This window comes from Elaeis guineensis, chromosome 3 (genome assembly GCF_000442705.2).
Source record: "Elaeis guineensis isolate ETL-2024a chromosome 3, EG11, whole genome shotgun sequence".
In the NCBI taxonomy this organism is placed as follows: domain Eukaryota; kingdom Viridiplantae; phylum Streptophyta; class Magnoliopsida; order Arecales; family Arecaceae; genus Elaeis; species Elaeis guineensis.
The window spans coordinates 27,904,873-27,922,791 of NC_025995.2; positions in this window are offsets into that span (position 1 = coordinate 27,904,873).

Here is a 17,919-nt window from a genome sequence, read left to right on the forward strand (position 1 = left end):
ACAAGCACGTTATACGCTTCCCATGATGTCATGCATTAAAATATCAATCAACAACCAAAACTATTTTTTGAGTGTAAATCAGCAACCAAAAACAGTAAAAAATATGATATTTAGCAATAGCATTATAGATCTGGGATAGCTACACTGAACTGATATAAAAGTTAGCTTATTTTTAGCCTCTCTTCTATTGGTTGAGACATGAGGCAAGCTCTTCTTTTGCTCCTAAAAATGAATCATATGACCAAATCAAGGTTTCTTTTATAGTATACGTTTCTTTTTGTCTGACCAATTTAATAGAAACTTCATTTAGTTGATTAACAATTTTGAATGCAGAGTTTTGCTTGCATTATGTAGCCCATTGACTTCTGAAAGTTATTATTGCCGCTGAGAGCTGGTCTAACTAGACTGTTGAGCTGGCTGGTATATTAAAGAGCTTGATGAGGTGCTGTGTAGACTAAGGGGTTGGTCAAGATCTTGATGTGCCTCCCTAGCTACTAGATGGTGATTGTTAGGACTCGGATATGATCATCGATGGACTGATTGTATCTGAGTATTGGCAGAATGAAGGAGGTCATGGTCAAACCTTTACTCCAATGTTAGGTCTAGTCCTAAAGAACCACAGACAAAAGAGCTTTTGTATTGCAGAGTGTCGAATAAAAGATCTTTCGATGCCTAAGTCAGATAACTCTCAAAACAATAGTGGAGGTATTGTGAAAATGGTGGAGTAGAAAAAACTAAAGAGCAACTAAGACTTAGAGTTTCAAACTAAAGTCACAGGCTTTGATTTGGAGCAATTTACATAGATGGAGATTGGTACCCATCATCATTGTGGAATCTCGAAATATGTGGACTAATTGTTTTAGATAATCGTTTGCATGTTCAGAGGATGTCGCTTGAGTGATTCTCCTATGCACCAATCCCTCGCACATCCCATGATTTTCGAAACCGTTTGTCATCTTGGGATTATAGGCAGATAGGAGGAGATCTAAGCACCTCCACGTGCCTATAGACTAGCCATGCTGTGGGAGCTTATTGGTTAGGGCAAAGGCTTTATAGTAGGCTTTGCTTGATCGATCTACCATATAGGTTATAGTCAATTCCAAGGCATATTAGTTAGTAATGCCTTCTTCTCTTATACATTGTTGATTGATACCAAATTGTCACAATAAAGATAGATTCTCCATAAAGAATCAAAATAATTACTAGCTAAACATTAATAATTAGTATAATTTTATCTATTAAATAATTTAAATATGTACTACAACATTTTTAAGTTCACCTAAAAATTGAAAAATTGCTATTTCACAATATGGACAAAATTAAGAAACTAACTAGTAACTAGGTCCCTCTAATGATTTTTATAATTCCATAGTTTCTCAATGACAAAATAAGGGAAAGAAAAGAAATGTTTATTTTATGTATTTTTTATTGTTACAATAATATGTATATCAATATAGCCTAACCATGTAGCTAAGAAAGAAAGTGTATCAAAGGAAATATCAATCATATTTGGATTAGTATAATATCAATGGCAAATATGCCCAACATTCCCTCTCAAACTCAAGATGGCAAAATGGAACTCAACTTGAGTTTAAAAACCAAATCATGAAAGTGTTTAGGTAGATATGCTTTACTTAAAATATCAACAAGCTGATCAACTAATATGATAGAAAGGAGTTTCTTGTATGAGCAATGTATTGGCACGCAAAATGATAATCATTTTCAATATATTTAGTACTCACATGAAAAATATCATTGTGAATAATTTGGATAGCACTCTAATTGTCATAGAGAAGAATGGTGCACTAGAATATTTAACTCCTATATCTTGTAACAATCAATATAAGCAAATATGCTCTTGAGTAGTATCTAAAGTGGCATAATACTTGATCTCAATGTTAAATTTAGCATTAACTATTTACTTCTTACTTCACTAAGATATAAGAGAAACCCAAATAGAAATACTAGCTAGTGTGGAGCATCTATCAATAGGATCACCTGTACAATCAACATCTAAGTAGGGATATAAGTCAAGAGATGAGTGCTAAAAAATGGAGACCATGAAATAACGTACCCTTAATATAAATTGTATGATCATTGGTGAGCGGTGTTGATAAAAACTGATAATTTAGACAAATAGCAGATATAATATCGAGACAGATGATAGTCAGATAAACTAAACTTCCAATCAATTATCGATATAGAGTATCATCACTTAGTGGTGTACCATCAAGAATAGTGAGTTTAGCATTAAAACTCAAGAAAAATAGGAGTGATTTTACTATTAGTTAGATAGCTTTAAAAATTAAATTAAAAGCATATTTAACCCTGAAAAGGTAATATCCATCAAGGCTAAATGGGACCTCGATATTGAAAAAATAACTAAGAGGACCAATATCTTTTATTTCAAAATATTGAGTGAGAAGTTGTTTAAGATCAGAAATACCACCAAGATCATCATCCATGATAATCATATCATCAATATACAGTAACAAAAAAAAATAGTCTGTTAAGTTGTTTAACAAATAAAGAATGCATAATCATATGCACCGGAAGCGAAGCCAAACTGACTAATAGTAGTACTAACCTTAGCAAACATGCTTATGGAGCCTGCTTAAGACCATACGAAGCTCTCTGAAGTCAATAGATTTTATATGAAAGATGATCAAAAATAGGAGGAGGCTACAAATATACCCTTTTAGTAAAATTATCATTTAGAAATTTTTTTTTTATATTTATCTAATAAAATCTCCATTTTTATACAGCTGCTACTACTAGCAAGCTCAAACAAAAGTTAAATGAGCAAGTAGTGCAAAAGTCTTCTCATAATTAATATCATATTTTTGTATAAAGCCTTTTGCTACAAAATAGGCTTTATATCACTTCACAGATACATTTGATAGTGTCTTGATTTAAGAAACCCATTTACAACCTATAGTAGTCTTACTAAAAGGTAGATCAATCAAAACCCATATATGAGTTTTGTTCAATGCCTGCAATTCTTCTACCATTGCTTATCACCAAATAGGATTAGTACTAGCCTCACAATACGATTGAGACTCGTGTAAGAAACTAAGGATGGAAAAATAATGATAATCACAAAGATGAATAGATGGTTCTTTTATTTTAATAGAATATCAGAGTGATGGAGAAGAAAAGTTGGTAGAGAGACTTGGTAGAGGAGGAAGGATTGTTGTTAGGATCATTTGATAGAGCTGACATCTCAGAAGAAACTATAGGAGAGGCTTGAATGAGATCATTAGAAGAACTATCAATAGAATCTTTTGAAAACAATTCAAGAAAAGGATTACTAAAAAATCAAGGATGACATGAAGGAGTATGAAACTATGTTATGGTGGAGAACATTTTATGGTTCTAGAAAAGAACACAGCAAGTGATACAAAGCTGATTTGAAATAGGATCTCAATATCCATACCATTTATATTTAATTCCATACCTAAGGAAATAACATAACCGTGTATGAGATTTTAGTTTTATATGTTCTTTAGGCTAAAGAAGAATAAAACATGTACAACCAAATAGTTTAAGAATACTATTGTCAAGTGAGATACTATATTGATATTCATATGAAGATTGGTTGTGAAGGATGAATGAGAGAAGATGATTAATTGTGTAAAAAATAGTAAGAGTTGGTTCACCCCAAAATTATTCAAGATGAAAAAGGGATATGAGCAAGGCATGAACAATCTCCAAGATATGCCTATATAAATTTAGCATGCTTATTCTGTCAAGATGTTCCTGGACAAGAACGTTGAGGAATGGTGCATTGTTGATAAAGAAAGTTAAATTTATTTTCTTATGCTTTATGGTATTGTTGAATGAAATACCTTAATATGATAGGAGATTTGAGTTTTAGATAACTCAGATCTATGTTATATGAAATATATTCATGTAAAATGAGAGTAATTATCGATAAATATCACAAATATATAATTTGACCCTCCAAAGTGCATAGGGTGAAGGTTTCCAAACATTAGAATAAATTAAATCCAATAGTACAAAAGAAATAGAATCACTATTATTAATAGATAAAGTAGTTTGTTTAGCAAGTGGATGAGATAAACAATCAAAATTTTTATTCTTAATGGATCCTAACAAACCACTAGAGACTAAAGTATATAATTTACTTAAAGACACATAACCTAAATGAGAGTGCCAAAGACTCAAAAGTTTAACTAGATGAGGTTAAGGCAAATGGATGAGAAGAAAGTTGAGAAGAGACCTAAGATAGAATATAGAGATTCATGAGCTTAAACAAGCATCTAACCTTATTGCTGGTCTCAAATAGCTATCCATCTAATGAACCTATATATAACAACCATTACCAAAGAAATAGACATCAAGACCAAGTTCACATAATTGACCAATAGAAACAAGATTTAAAGTAAGTTTAGGAATCAAATAAATGTTAATTAGGGATAATAAAGAGCTACAAATATGACCTATATGACTAGCATGCATAATAAAACCATCCATAGCATAAATAGATAATGCAAGAGAATCAGGTGTTTTTAATTGAAAAAGAGTAGAATTTGAAGTCACGTGAGTGCAACATACGGAATAAAAATCCCAAAAATTATCTAAAGTAACAGAAAGAGTATTCAAACTCAAAGTATCATATTTAGACAGAACTTGTCTGATAAGATCTTCAAGACAATTGATAGATAGGTTATTGATTGAGGTAGAAGGTGTGGAAGAATGGGTTATCAATATAGAAAATTTTAGCAATCATAGAATGAAAAATAGGTTACAATTGATTGTCGGATTTTGATTAAGAACCTCTGGATCAACTAAATTTATATTGCTTATTTTGATTTTGTGGATAGTCATTAATATAGTGTGGGCCAGTCTTCTAACAAATTTTATATCTTCTACATCTTCTATTTAGATAATTTATCATATAGTGACCAGGCTTATGGCAATACTTATAAACTATCTGAGCTATAGAGACTTAAGGTGTAGTAAGAACAGGATCAATATATTGAGGGTTGAGTAAATCAAGTCATATTTTTTCATATATAATATCACTATTAATAGAGTCAAGAGATGGCAAAATACGACAATGAAAAAGTGGTTGTCTTACTAGTTCAAAATTATCTCAAAGAGCCATGAGAAACTATATCAAGCACATGTGATCTCTATAGGAAGCAAATTTTTTAGCATCATTGTCATGGTCCCACTGATGCTTGGATTGAGTTAACTTATCTCATATATCATCCATCTTAAAAAGAAACTCATGAATAAACTTTTTAAGGTTTTACATCATACAATGTAGGTCAAATAATAGTTGATATAGATGAGCAATGCTTGAGGTGGAATACCATTTAGCCAATAAATCTCAAACCTCCTTAACTATTTCAAATTAAGCAAATTGAAGATGAATAGAATGAACTGATATATTCCTGAATTGTGTAATGATCTACTGATTTTTACTGTTAGGGTCCTCAAGTTGCTTATAAAATTTTTTTTCATCCTCATTTGATTTTTAAATAGATTGAAGATGTCTCCAACAACAAATTGCCAAAGTTTGTCGACTTTTAAGAAACTAGAATTTTTTTTTTACAAAAGAAATATAGTTGGATCCATCCAAAATAATAGAATAGATAAAGACATAAAATTCATCCATGTGCAATCATGAATCTCTAAAAATAAATGAAGTAGAGGCAAAAAGCTAATATAGAGATAGATTTACAAAAAATCGAGGCCAAATGCAAAAAAAGCACATCTAAAAATATAAGGAACTGATCCAAAATCGGTTAAAAAATGGATCAACTAGAAAGTCAAAAAAATCAGATCAGCCTAGTCACATTAGTTAAATCAGTCAGCAATAAATGATGATGCAATAGCTAATATGGCTTCTATTGGTGCGAATTTTTTTTGAGCGTCAGAGTGGTTGGAGTCGATAAAGCACTGGACCATCGGGGGCGAGATCTGTAAGAAAAGTTTCGATCAGAGATGGCTCCAATAGAGACCCTCCGACGTTCAAGTCAAAAATCTAACCGATAGGCGAGAAAGGAGAGCATTTAAGAGAGAAAAATGTTGCGTACCTTGGGGTTCTCCTATTTACTTCTTTTTATAAGGGAGGCTAGAGTCATGGGAGAGCATGGATTGATTGTCAGAGATTTTCTACCCTCTAATTGAGTATCCTTGAAATCCATGTATGGCCTTTAGGCTTTCCTAAGTTTGGTGAATAGTCACCTCATGGCACGTAAGGGCCCCACTTATTAATGGCACAAGTCGATAGCAAGAGGTGAAGAGTATGGGGGGTTTATCTTACTCATAATTACTTCCATTTTTTAGTGGATGACGTGATGGGCCTATAAAGAGGCTTCTTGTGGGCCAAAACTGGGAGTAGAGGCCGATGCTGGGATCGGCAGTCAAGAATTGGTCGGTCAATTAGTGATGACCAACCAAAGGTCAGTTGTAACTGGGGGGGAGCCCCCAGCCAGAAGAAAACCACAAGTCGTGGAAGATCAATGATTAACCGAGGGAGGATTGGCCGATGGAGAGATCGCTCGGAGCCACTCACTTAGGTTGCAGTGCACCGATCAGGCTGGGCCAAGGCTGTCATGGAACCTGTAGGCTGTGTGCGGCTAATTGGTTAGGAGCTCACATGTGCTCCTGGTTTAAGCCCTTGGAGTTTAATGGTTTGATGTGACTTGACATGCACCATGATGTCTTTTCATAATGGCCTGATTTGAAAGGAGCATAGAGAAGTTTGCTACCGACCCTTTCAAGTTCAGTCAAATGGACTTTATTTGGCTAAAGCATAATGATATCCGCAGTGGTACAGAAGTCGAGACATGATTGAAGACCATCATCTCACATCTTCGGTCAGTACAAAATCACCCCAATAGTAGTTGATGAAGAATTTTTAGCACTGATAGTAGGCTGGTTAGATTGAAGACATACTGGGCCCTCGATTTTTTAATGCTGATAGTGGGCTGGTTAGATTGAAAACATGCTAAACCCTCGATCTCTTCTTATCTTAGGCCCAAACAAAATTTTTTCCAACACATACCTCCTCCTCCCAAGTCCGAGCCTTGGGTCGGGTGAAGAGAGTACTACAGGTAGGATGGATCGAAGATTCAGAGATTTGATTCTTTTCAATTGAGACGTGCATGCGACTTTCGATGGATGTGAGGGGCAACCACGATCGATTTTATGAGCGACATTTCAGAAAGCAGCACCGTACCAGAGACTGCAGATTTATATACAGCATCTAGTCGAGATTTATGCATCTTCCACATGACACCAAGCTGTTGTCAAGGATAACGATATCTTGCGCATGACACCACACCGTTGTTAGGGGTTAGGTCGGATGTGTTAGATGTATGTCCTAGAAGTTAATCAGACTGACATATTAATTTTTTTTAAGATATAATTTTATACTTGACTTAATTAATTAAGACAGTTAATTCTATTCATGTAGTGTATGTATCCATGAATCGTCCAAGGAATTAATAGATGATGATATATATTCTTAAGAGTTAAAAATTTGAGATATGTGTCATCGATGGTTAATTTCTAATTTGCTCTCGATCATTGGATCATCATGGAGATGGTGATCGATCCAGATAGATGCATGGATCACTTTCTTATGGATAGATGAGTTTCGAATCTATAGTGTGGGGACACTGAACGAGACTGCAGGCACTTGTTAGAAAATAAAGATGCTGAGCGTGATCAATATGAGAAGTTATTTGGACGTATGCTCACTCATCAGTGATATTCTTGATGCTATAATTGTGTGAGTGGTTCTTAGACCTACGGTGCCTCGGCTGCTCATAGTGAATTAGTTGCTGTAGTTTGACTGTACATAAACTTGGTCTCCTAGCCATTTGGAACCTTGCAGTGCATGTTGGCTATAGTAAGTTTGCTATAGGAGTAGGATGCACACTTAGATAAATTTATCGATCTTAATAGTTAAGGAGTAGTCCTATATAATTTATGAAGTCAAATTTATAAGATCGTGGCCACGGTATAGTGAATTATGGAAAAAAATTTCATGAGATTTCATGATTTGAACTCGAATTAATTAAATCTTACATATGACAGATGATGGAGTTTGACAAATTTTTTATAACCTTCATCTTGTCAGAACTCACGATAGAAGAACTAAATCATACGGTAACTATACCTAGAGGTTCATCCTTCTGTTCTGCTAGGTTGTCACTATATACTACAAACGTCACTGATAGATTTAAGACCAACAAAATTATTTTGATGATCAATAATTTTTTATTGATGAGTTAGAATTATTCTAATCTATTAAAAAAAATTTTAATAATATTTTGATAGAGATCAAAATATATCTTCCTACCAGATAGAATAGAACCTATAGGGTTACACATAAAAGAGACTTTGACTGATCAGATTATTGAATTATGATTTCAAATTGTAAATCATAAGTAGTCTTAATTATCAATTTGATTGATGATTGAACTAAAATATAAAAATTAATTGAGGACTTACTAAGAGTTAGTAAGTTATAGGAGGACTAAATTATAATTATTGCATATTATTTGATTTGATCAAATATTGAGATTAGATTCTAATAAAATTAAATCAGATTTAATTTGATTATATTTGGTTTGAGTTTGACTCAAACTAGATTTCATTAATTTAATGGGCTTAGATTAAATGGATACTAGATCCAAACCTATCTAGATTAGGTTTGACCTAATCTTTCGTCGTGTTTGATTTGGATAGGATCTTAATCAAATTAAATCAGATTTAATTTGATTAGATATAATTTTAATTTAACTTGGATTGAGTTTTATAAATCTAATAAGATTGAACTTAATAAATGTTTGATTTATCTTGAAATCTGAACCTGATTGGAATCCAATCTTGATTTGGATTTGAACCACCCTTTATCCAAGTCCAATGAGGAGTCCCACACCCTATATGAATCCATGCCCAAGGTCTTCACATTGAGAAGGGTGTGTATGAGTTATGTGGGATGTGGAGAAAAAAATTAAGGGAGAAAGAGGGTGGGCGGCAACTAATAGGAGGAGTCCTATCCTAGTTCAACTCTATCTCTACTTTAAACCCTAAGCACCTTATAGTTTAAATAGAGGATAATTATGGGTGCCTCCTCATGAGATGGGAATATCTTTGGATGCCCAAGAGATAGAGATTGGCATGGAGAAAAAGGTTGGATGCCCATGGCTTGGGCATTAGGCTTCTTAATGTGGAAAAGGTGGGTGCCTTTTCTTCCTATCCTTTAATTCTTACAACCAAAAGTTGGTTGTTGTAAGGTAAGTTTCTATCTCTTTCTTATGTTCAAGAGTTGGATATGTCTCCCTCTTTCTTTCTCTCAAAGATGTCCAAGAATTGGACATGATTAAATCAGATTTGATCAGATTTAATTTTTTAGATCCATAAGATGGACAGTTCTCTTCCTCTCCTAAGATCTAGTCAAGGGTCAGACAAGAAGGAAGAACAAGAGATCTGATCTCTTGTCTTCTTCTGTAGATCTTGATTTTTTTCTTAGAAGAGAAAAGTAAAAAAAAAAATAGATTTGATCTGATTTTGAGTTTCTTCTATAGATCTATTTGATTCTCTTGAGAAGAGAATCAAAAGATTAAACCGATTCGATAATCCAGGGAGTGATCTTTACAAGGGAGCTAGCATCCTAGTGAGATCAAGATCTCCTGATCAGATCAGTTTCGATGGATATCCATAGAGGTCGAACACTTGTGCGGCTACAGAAAGACCTCGAAGATATGCTTAGATCATCGGATCGTGGTGAAGATCTATCTATACAAAGATAAAATTCAGATCCTTCCTTTTAAATTTTATCTTGTATATATGATGATGGTTAGGTCATGAGATTTGATCTCTATATATGCTAGATTAGATTAGATCTAATTAAAAAATTATTTTAATATTGTTATGATATAAGGTTATCCTAACATAACGGTAGAATGTTATATTGAATGGTTGTCCTAGAACAATGTTGAAGTAATATAGGAACTTCTATTTTTCTGCTTACTTTGTTTATATTTAAAATTTTTAAAATTTCTACATGCATATCTGTTGTCATGTAATAGCAAAATTTAACAGTGGTATCAGAGCCATCTCATTAATGCAAGATTAAGATCTTGATATCAGATCTAAAAAATTATTTTTCGATATGAAGATCTAAATTTAATTGTTTATGAAGATGATTTTAGAACTGAAAATCTAATTTTTAGATCTAAAATTAAGAATGTTCATGATCGAGAAGATGAAATTCATGATCTGAAATCTATTTTCAGATCTAAAATCTGAATGGATGAAATTCATGCGATGGATTTCAGAATCTGAAAAGCTATTTTCAGATCTAAAATTTAGATTAATTTATGTTCATGCATTATGCTCCAGATCTGAAAATTAATTTTTATATTTAAAAATTTAATTTTTATGATAATAAATCTAAAATTAATGATTAATGAAAGTCATGTGATGTCTTACTTAATAAATATTTTTAGATATAAATTTTATCTTTATGTTCATGCATCTAAAATTCTAAATCTAATTTATATATGATGTAAATCTTTATTAGATCTAAATTTATCTTTATTACATGTTCATGTATGAGATGATATTCGTAGATAGAGACCTGTCTTAATGTGATCAATAATAGTTTAGATACATTCAAATTAGGATAATTTGATTGAACATAAGATAAAATTAGTTGACTCAACCTAAATGTATCCTGACATAAGGTTGTCCTAGCATAATGAAGGTCAGTATGCTGCATGATTATCCTAGGATGAAAAGAGATTGATCAAATAATATAAGAAATTGTTATATGAACATAAAAGATTACGTGATAATCATAAGGATTATCAGATAATCATAAGGACTATGAGATAGTCATGTGCATGCTTTCATGGATATATGTAGTGATCACCTTGAATCACTACAAATCCTAAGCGTAGGGTTGTATCATGAATGCACAATTATTTGGTTAGCAATTTATAATTTTTGATGATATAAATTAATTGGGCTGAACCAATTTGAACTGGTTGATCGATTAGTGTCTAAGATAAGGGATAAATGGTGGTTACTTAATTAGGACCCTTATATTTATACGGAGAGTCTTCACCAATTTTGAACTTATCTGATTAATTTTGTCGATTATGTTTCTTATTGGGTGCCTAGGTTTGAGTTTACCATGTATGTTGCAAGTACGTATTGATTCGATCTTGGTGAACCAAGTAAGGATCTCTCTAGTAGATCCATGTTAATTATGGATTTACATCAGATGTAAATAAGCAATTAAAATTAAAGAGACCTAAATTAAATCTCTTCATAAATATTAAGTTCTAGGTCTTCCACCGTTGTAAGAGTGTGGGCGTCCTACTAGTGTTGATTGTTCTCGATTGATTATAGTACTTTAGTTACATCAGAAAGAAGTAATCATCCTATTAGCCTGAAATGTTGCTAGGTAATGATGGGATTGAACCTAATAACTGAGCACGATAAGGAACCTAATGATAGCTTTACCTATGCATTGAACGGTGGGTCTGACTTAACTAAGGATTAGGCCAATAACTGGGCATGATGAGGCTTTATGACTTAGAGATCAATCACTGCAATATGCTTGAAAAGTATTGGACAATAGTTATCCACTCATCGATATAGCGTGTCACTAATAATTGGACACGATGAAGTACATGCATATCGGTGGGACCACAGTACCCACTAGGAATCCTAGTTACATAGGAGTTTTCGCATCTCCATAGGGGAGTGTATGAGATCCAAAAAAATAGTGAGAGTCTATTTGTTTCTGAATATCTCAAGAACAAATATAAAATTGAGTACAAATATTTAACTAGAATCCCTATTTTCTAATAAAAATCAGCTTCTAATCCTCACAAACTTAGAACCAATTGACTAACCGATCAAGTTATAAAAACTGGCTCAGAAACCTAAAAAGATTTTAAGTTTCAAAAAGTTGAGCTAACCATAACATCCCTAGGTTACCAAACCATCCGAATTTGATCAAAGGATAATTAGTTCATAATCATTGTTTGACAATGATTATGAACTTAGATGAGCTTGAGAAGCTTGGCAGACCATACATAAGGAATTGAGAATAGATATGATCCTACAATTCCTTACTAGTTCATATAGGCAGTTTACAGTAAACTGCCATATGAACAAAATCGATTGCACCTTGTCTAAGTTGTTGGACATGTTGATGACTTTTGATGAGACTTTAAAGTGTTCAAAGGGAAGGGTTCCTATATACCTGAAGACCCTAAAGAAAAGGAATAGGGGATATTCTTTCAGAAGGTATGTTGAATTTGCTCGATATTGGTATCTGAGCAGATAGTGAGTGCCGTTAGATTTGAGAGATCTAAAGATGAGATAGACCTAAAATATATGTGGTAGCTTAGGTTTGATCATATTGAAGAGGACAGAATAAATAAATTGAAAAAGATATGAGCTCCCAGGCTCATCGACTGTCGAGTCATTTTCTATTTATGAATTTTGCCTTCAAAGAAAGATGGCCAAACTACCCTTTGTGGGATATGGGGTGAAAACCACTAATATACTTATTCTGATACATTCTGATGTATGCAGCCCATTAGATGAGCTGGTCAGGGATAATTCTTTTTACTTTATTACTTATATTAGTGACTATTCACAATATGGGTATATGTGTGAGACACAAATCTAAAGTCTTAAAAAGTTTAAAATTCAAATATGAAGTAAAAAAATATATAAAAAAAAATCCTAAGATTCTTCAATAAGATCGGAGATGTCTGTCTTAGTGAGAGTTTCTAATCTATCTCAAGAAAATGGTATAGTCTCATAATGGATTCTTCTTGATGCATCTCAACTCAACAGGATGTTCGAGAGTAGGAATAGAACTCTATTCAATATAGTCCGATCTAAGATGAGCATCACTGATTTTTTCTTATTTTTTTTAGAAATATGCTTTACTTAATGAAGTTTCCTCTAAGTCTATCCTATCATGCCATATGAGATGTGGCATGTTAAGGATGTCCGGCCTATGTTAAGTGTTGACATACGGATCAAGTTAGAGGTTAGCAAGTCTCTAGTATTTTACAAAATTTTAGGAATACTATATTTTTTCTAGAGGATCACAATGTGATTATGGCCCGATATCCTATGCTCTTGAAGAAATAGTTTATCCAAGATAGGATAGTAGAAGAAAAATTGAGCTCAAAAAGAAAGTCTTTAAGAGCAACGAGTCATAGAACCTATAGAACCTATTCATATTATGTCAGTACATGTAGTCCCTCCTTATCTCATAGATCCAGTTCAATCTCTGATTCTACTAAAAAATACTTAGGTGTTTTGATAGAGGATATAGAGGAAGTTTCCTCGTGAGAGATAGGAAACATAAAAGTGATGTAATCAAATCGTTTGATTTCATCAGAAATGAAAAAAATATGTGTTTATAAGAAGGTCAGTGGAAGTATTGTCACGATCCTCGTATTATATATAGATGATATCCTCTTGATTAGAAAAGTTATTTCTATACTAACATCAGTTTAAAAATTTGATTGTTTAAACAAATTCTCCATGAAGGACCTTTGGGAAGCATCCAATAAAGATTTATGAGATAGATCTAGATCTATAAGATAGACCTGAGGGGATGCTAGACCTTTCACAGAAGATGTGCGTAGAGGAGGTGCTGAAAGAGTTCAGCATGGAAAACTACAAGAAGGGTTTCTATCCTATAGGTATGAGACTAATCTCTCTAAGAAGATGTGTTTCAACATATTTAAGGAGATACAGCATATGAACTAGATCCCTTATGCTCTGGCTAAAAGGAGCCTCATGTATGTCATGCTATGTGCATTATCTGATATAGACTTTACTATGAATATTACGAGCAGATATCGATAGAATCCAGGCTGAGAGGACTGGATAGCTATGAAAAATACTTCTAAGACTTGAGAAGCACTTAGGATATGTTTATGGTCTTTGAGAGGAGAAGAAAAGTTGAGGATACAAAGACTCACAGATTCAAAATTTAAGTTTGATGTTGATGGTAGAGAGCCTACATCAGGATGTATTTTCTTAAGCAATGAGATTCAATAAATTGGAAGAGTTTCAAATAACAATCATTGCAAATTTTAGAAGTCGATGTTGTTGCTTATGAGCGAGCTTAGGAAGTGTTGGTGCAAAAATCTGCCTGCGTCGGAGAAGCTGGAGTCGAGGGAGTCACGGTCGCCGTCGGGACCTGCAAAAGAAGTCTAAACCGGAGGTGGGGTTGCTCCGGCAAGACCCTCCGACGCTCAAGTCAGTTCTCTGCCTCAACAAGAATGGAGTGCTCGAACAAAATTTTAGCAGAGTTTTGGGATAGAAAATAGAGCTTGGAGAATAACGTATCTGGGGTCCCCCTTTTATAGGCGGGGGGAGCAAAGGATTGATAGCGATTATTTATGATCGCCTCGTCGTGGGCCGTACGAAGCTAGGAAGAATTTATCATGAAAAGTAATGGGGTGGAGTCGTGGCTGTCACCATGGCTCGCACGTGTAATCAGTTGCAGGGAGTGGAGCGGCGTCCGTTGTCGCGACTCGCCAGAGAGTGATGGAACTGCACAGTATCCGTTGCAGAAAGTGGAGCAGAATCGTGGCCATTGCTGCGGCCTGCCAGGGAGTGATGGAGCCGCATAGGATCCACCGTGGGGAGTGGAGTAGAGTTGTGGCCGTTACTACGGCCTGTCAGGGAGTGGTGGAGCCGCATAGGATCCACCGTGGGGAGTGGAGCAGAGTTGTGGCCGAAGTTTGGTTGGAGTCTGATTTTCGCAGAAGCCCGAATGGGGATCATTTGTCGAGGAATCTCGGCCAAGACCTTCAGCAGGAGTTCAGGGCAAAAGTCCGGCTCCCGTGGGAGCCCGGACAAAGCCTACCGTAGCTAGAGTCGGAGACGAAATCAGCTCCCGTAAGAGTCCGGACGAAGTCTTCCTGCAGTCGAAGTTGGAGATGAAGTCTGGCTCCCGTAGGAGTCCGGACGAAGTCTTCCCGCTGTTGAGGTTGGAGATGGAGTTTGACTCCCGTAGGAGTCGGGACGAAGTCTTCCTGTAGTCAAAGTTGGAGATGAAGTCCGACTCCCATAGGAGTCCGGACGAAGTCTTCCTGTAGTCGAAGTTGGAGATGAAGTCGGCTCTCGTAGGAGTCCGGACAAAGTCTTCCCGCTGTCGAGGTTGGAGATGGAGTCCGGCTCCCGTAGGAGTCCAGACGAAGTCTTCCTGTAGTCGAAGTTGGAGATGAAGTCCAGCTCCCGTAGGAGTCCAGATGAAGTCTTCCGCTGTCGAGGTTGGAGATGGAGTCCGGCTTCCATAGGAGTCCGGACGAAGTCTTCCTGCTGTCGAGGTTGGAGATGGAGTCCGGCTCCCGTAGGAGTCCGGCTCCCGTAGGAGTCCGGACGAAGTCTTCCTGCTGTCGAGGTTGGAGATGGAGTCTGGCTCCCGTAGGAGTCCAGACGAAGTCTTCCTGTAGTCGAAGTTGGAGATGAAGTCCGGCTCCCGTAGGAGTCCGGACGAAGTCTTCCCGCTATCGAGGTTGGAGATGGAGTCCGGCTCTCGTAGGAGTCCGGATGAAGTCTTCCTGTAGTCGAAGTTGGAGATGAAATCGGCTCCCGTAGGAGTCCGGACGAAGTCTTCCCGCTGTCGAGGTTGGAGATGGAGTCCGGCTCCCGTAGGAGTTCGGACGAAGTCTTCCTGCTGCTGAAGTTGGAGATGGAGTCCGGCTCCCGTAGGAGTCTGGACGAAGTCTTCCTGCTGTCGAGGTTGGAGATGGAGTCCGGCTCCCGTAGGAGTCCGGACGAAGTCTTCCTGCTGCTGAAGTTGGAGATGGAGTCCGGCTCCTGTAGGAGTCCGGACGAAGTCTTCCTGCTGTCGAGGTTGGAGATGGAGTCTGGCTCTCGTAGGAGTCCGGACGAAGTCTTCTGCTGTGAGGTTGGAGATGGAGTCCGGCTCCTAGGAGTCCGGACGAAGTCTTCCTGCTGTGAAGTTGGAGATGGAGTCCGGCTCCGTAGGAGTCCGGACGAAGTCTTCCTGTGTCGAGTTGGAGATGGAGTCCGGCTCCCATAGAGTCCGACGAAGTCTTCCTGTGTCGAGTTGGAGATGGAGTCCGGCTCCCGTAGGAGTCCAGACGAAGTCTTCCTGTAGTCGAAGTTGGAGATGAAGTCCGGCTCCCGTAGGAGTCCGGACGAAGTCTTCCTGTAGTCGAAGTGGAGATGAAGTCCGGCTCCCGTAGGAGTCCGGACGAAGTCTTCTGTAGTCGAAGTTGGAGATGAGTCCGGCTCCGTAGGAGTCCGGACGAAGTCTTCCCTGTCAAGTTGGAGATGGAGTCCGGCTCCCGTAGGAGTCCGGACGAAGTCTTCCTGCTGCTGAAGTTGGAGATGGAGTCTGGCTCCCGTAGGAGTCCGGACGAAGTCTTCCTGCTGCTGAAGTTGGAGATGGAGTCCGGCTCCTGTAGGAGTCCGGACGAAGTCTTCCTGCTGTCGAGGTTGGAGATGGAGTCCATCTCTCGTAGGAGTCCGGACGAAGTCTTCCTGCTGCTGAAGTTGGAGATGGAGTCCAGCTCCCATAGGAGTCCGGACGAAGTCTTCCTACTATCGAGGTTGGAGATGGAGTCCGGCTTCCGTAGGAGTCCAGACGAAGTCTTCCTGCTACTGAAGTTGGAAATGGAGTCCGGCTCTCGTAGGAGTCCGGATGAAGTCTTCCTGCTGTCGAGGTTGGAGATGGAGTCCGGCTCCCGTAGGAGTCCGGATGAAGTCTTCCTGCTGCTGAAGTTGGAGATGGAGTCCGGCTCCCGTAGGAGTCCAGACGAAGTCTTCCTGCTGCTATAGGTCGGACGTCGGTAGAACCCCGAGGGGTCACTCCTGACACGAACTTCGGCTGGAGGGGAGTTTTACACCCAACACCAGTCTCCCTACTTTCGAGTTTGAGTTTCGATCGAAGGAAGTACAAAAAATTTTTACAGTCGAAGTCGCTTCCTTGAATTCTGCACACGACCGCCCTCAGAAATCTTGGTATTTAATGCGTGCATGCTGGAGCCTTTTTCTGATTAGGGCGATCCGAAGAGTCCTTTCAAAACTCCCACCAGGGCGTAATTCTAAGCATCACACCATAATGGTCCGCGAACGGTCAGTCCTATGCCGCGGTGAGTGGGACACATGGCGGACATTGGTTGACCTGGGGATATCTGCCACCATAACTGCGCCAGGCCCCGTTGCTTATTTAAGCCCCCGCCTTTCCTTCAGGGGCTTCACTTCACCTGAGGGTTGACACCTTTCTTTCGCCTTAGAACTTAGCCACTCAGCCACTCCATCGATGTCCTTTTCAACTTCGAGCATCCTTCGCACCAGTCTTTGCCATCTCCACCGGCTCTCTGCCGTCTTCAGTCCCCCGAGTCTCTCTGAGGGGTTCTCCCGCCGGGGCCTCCACCCCGGAGGCCAACCTCAAGAGGATGCCACGGACCAGGAAGAGTGTGAAGAGGAGAACAGCGGCCTGCGAGTTCTCCGATTGTCAAACTGTCGCTGAGGGTTCCCATCACCTTAAAGGGGGCTCGAGGGAGAATTCCTTCAACAACAGGGGTTTAATAATGGGGACAACCGGTGAGGACGTTCCGCTTGAGAATTTTGGAGTAGCTGAATGGGGCGACACCGGTCACGGGGGCAGAGTTGTCGTCACAAGCTGTGCGGGATTCTTGACGTCTTCGGGGCCGAGGGACCAGAAGCAGTCAGCACCGACGGTGGAGCAGTAGAACTTGTTGCGGGGACGGTGGAAGTAGCGCATGCCGACTTGCTGGAGTACCTAGGATGGTGGTTGTCGTGGAGCACACGGTGGTGGCGCATGCCTCTGGCGCTATTGCGGCCTCCGGGGTACCTCCGATTCTTCTTGAAGCAGGTCATCGT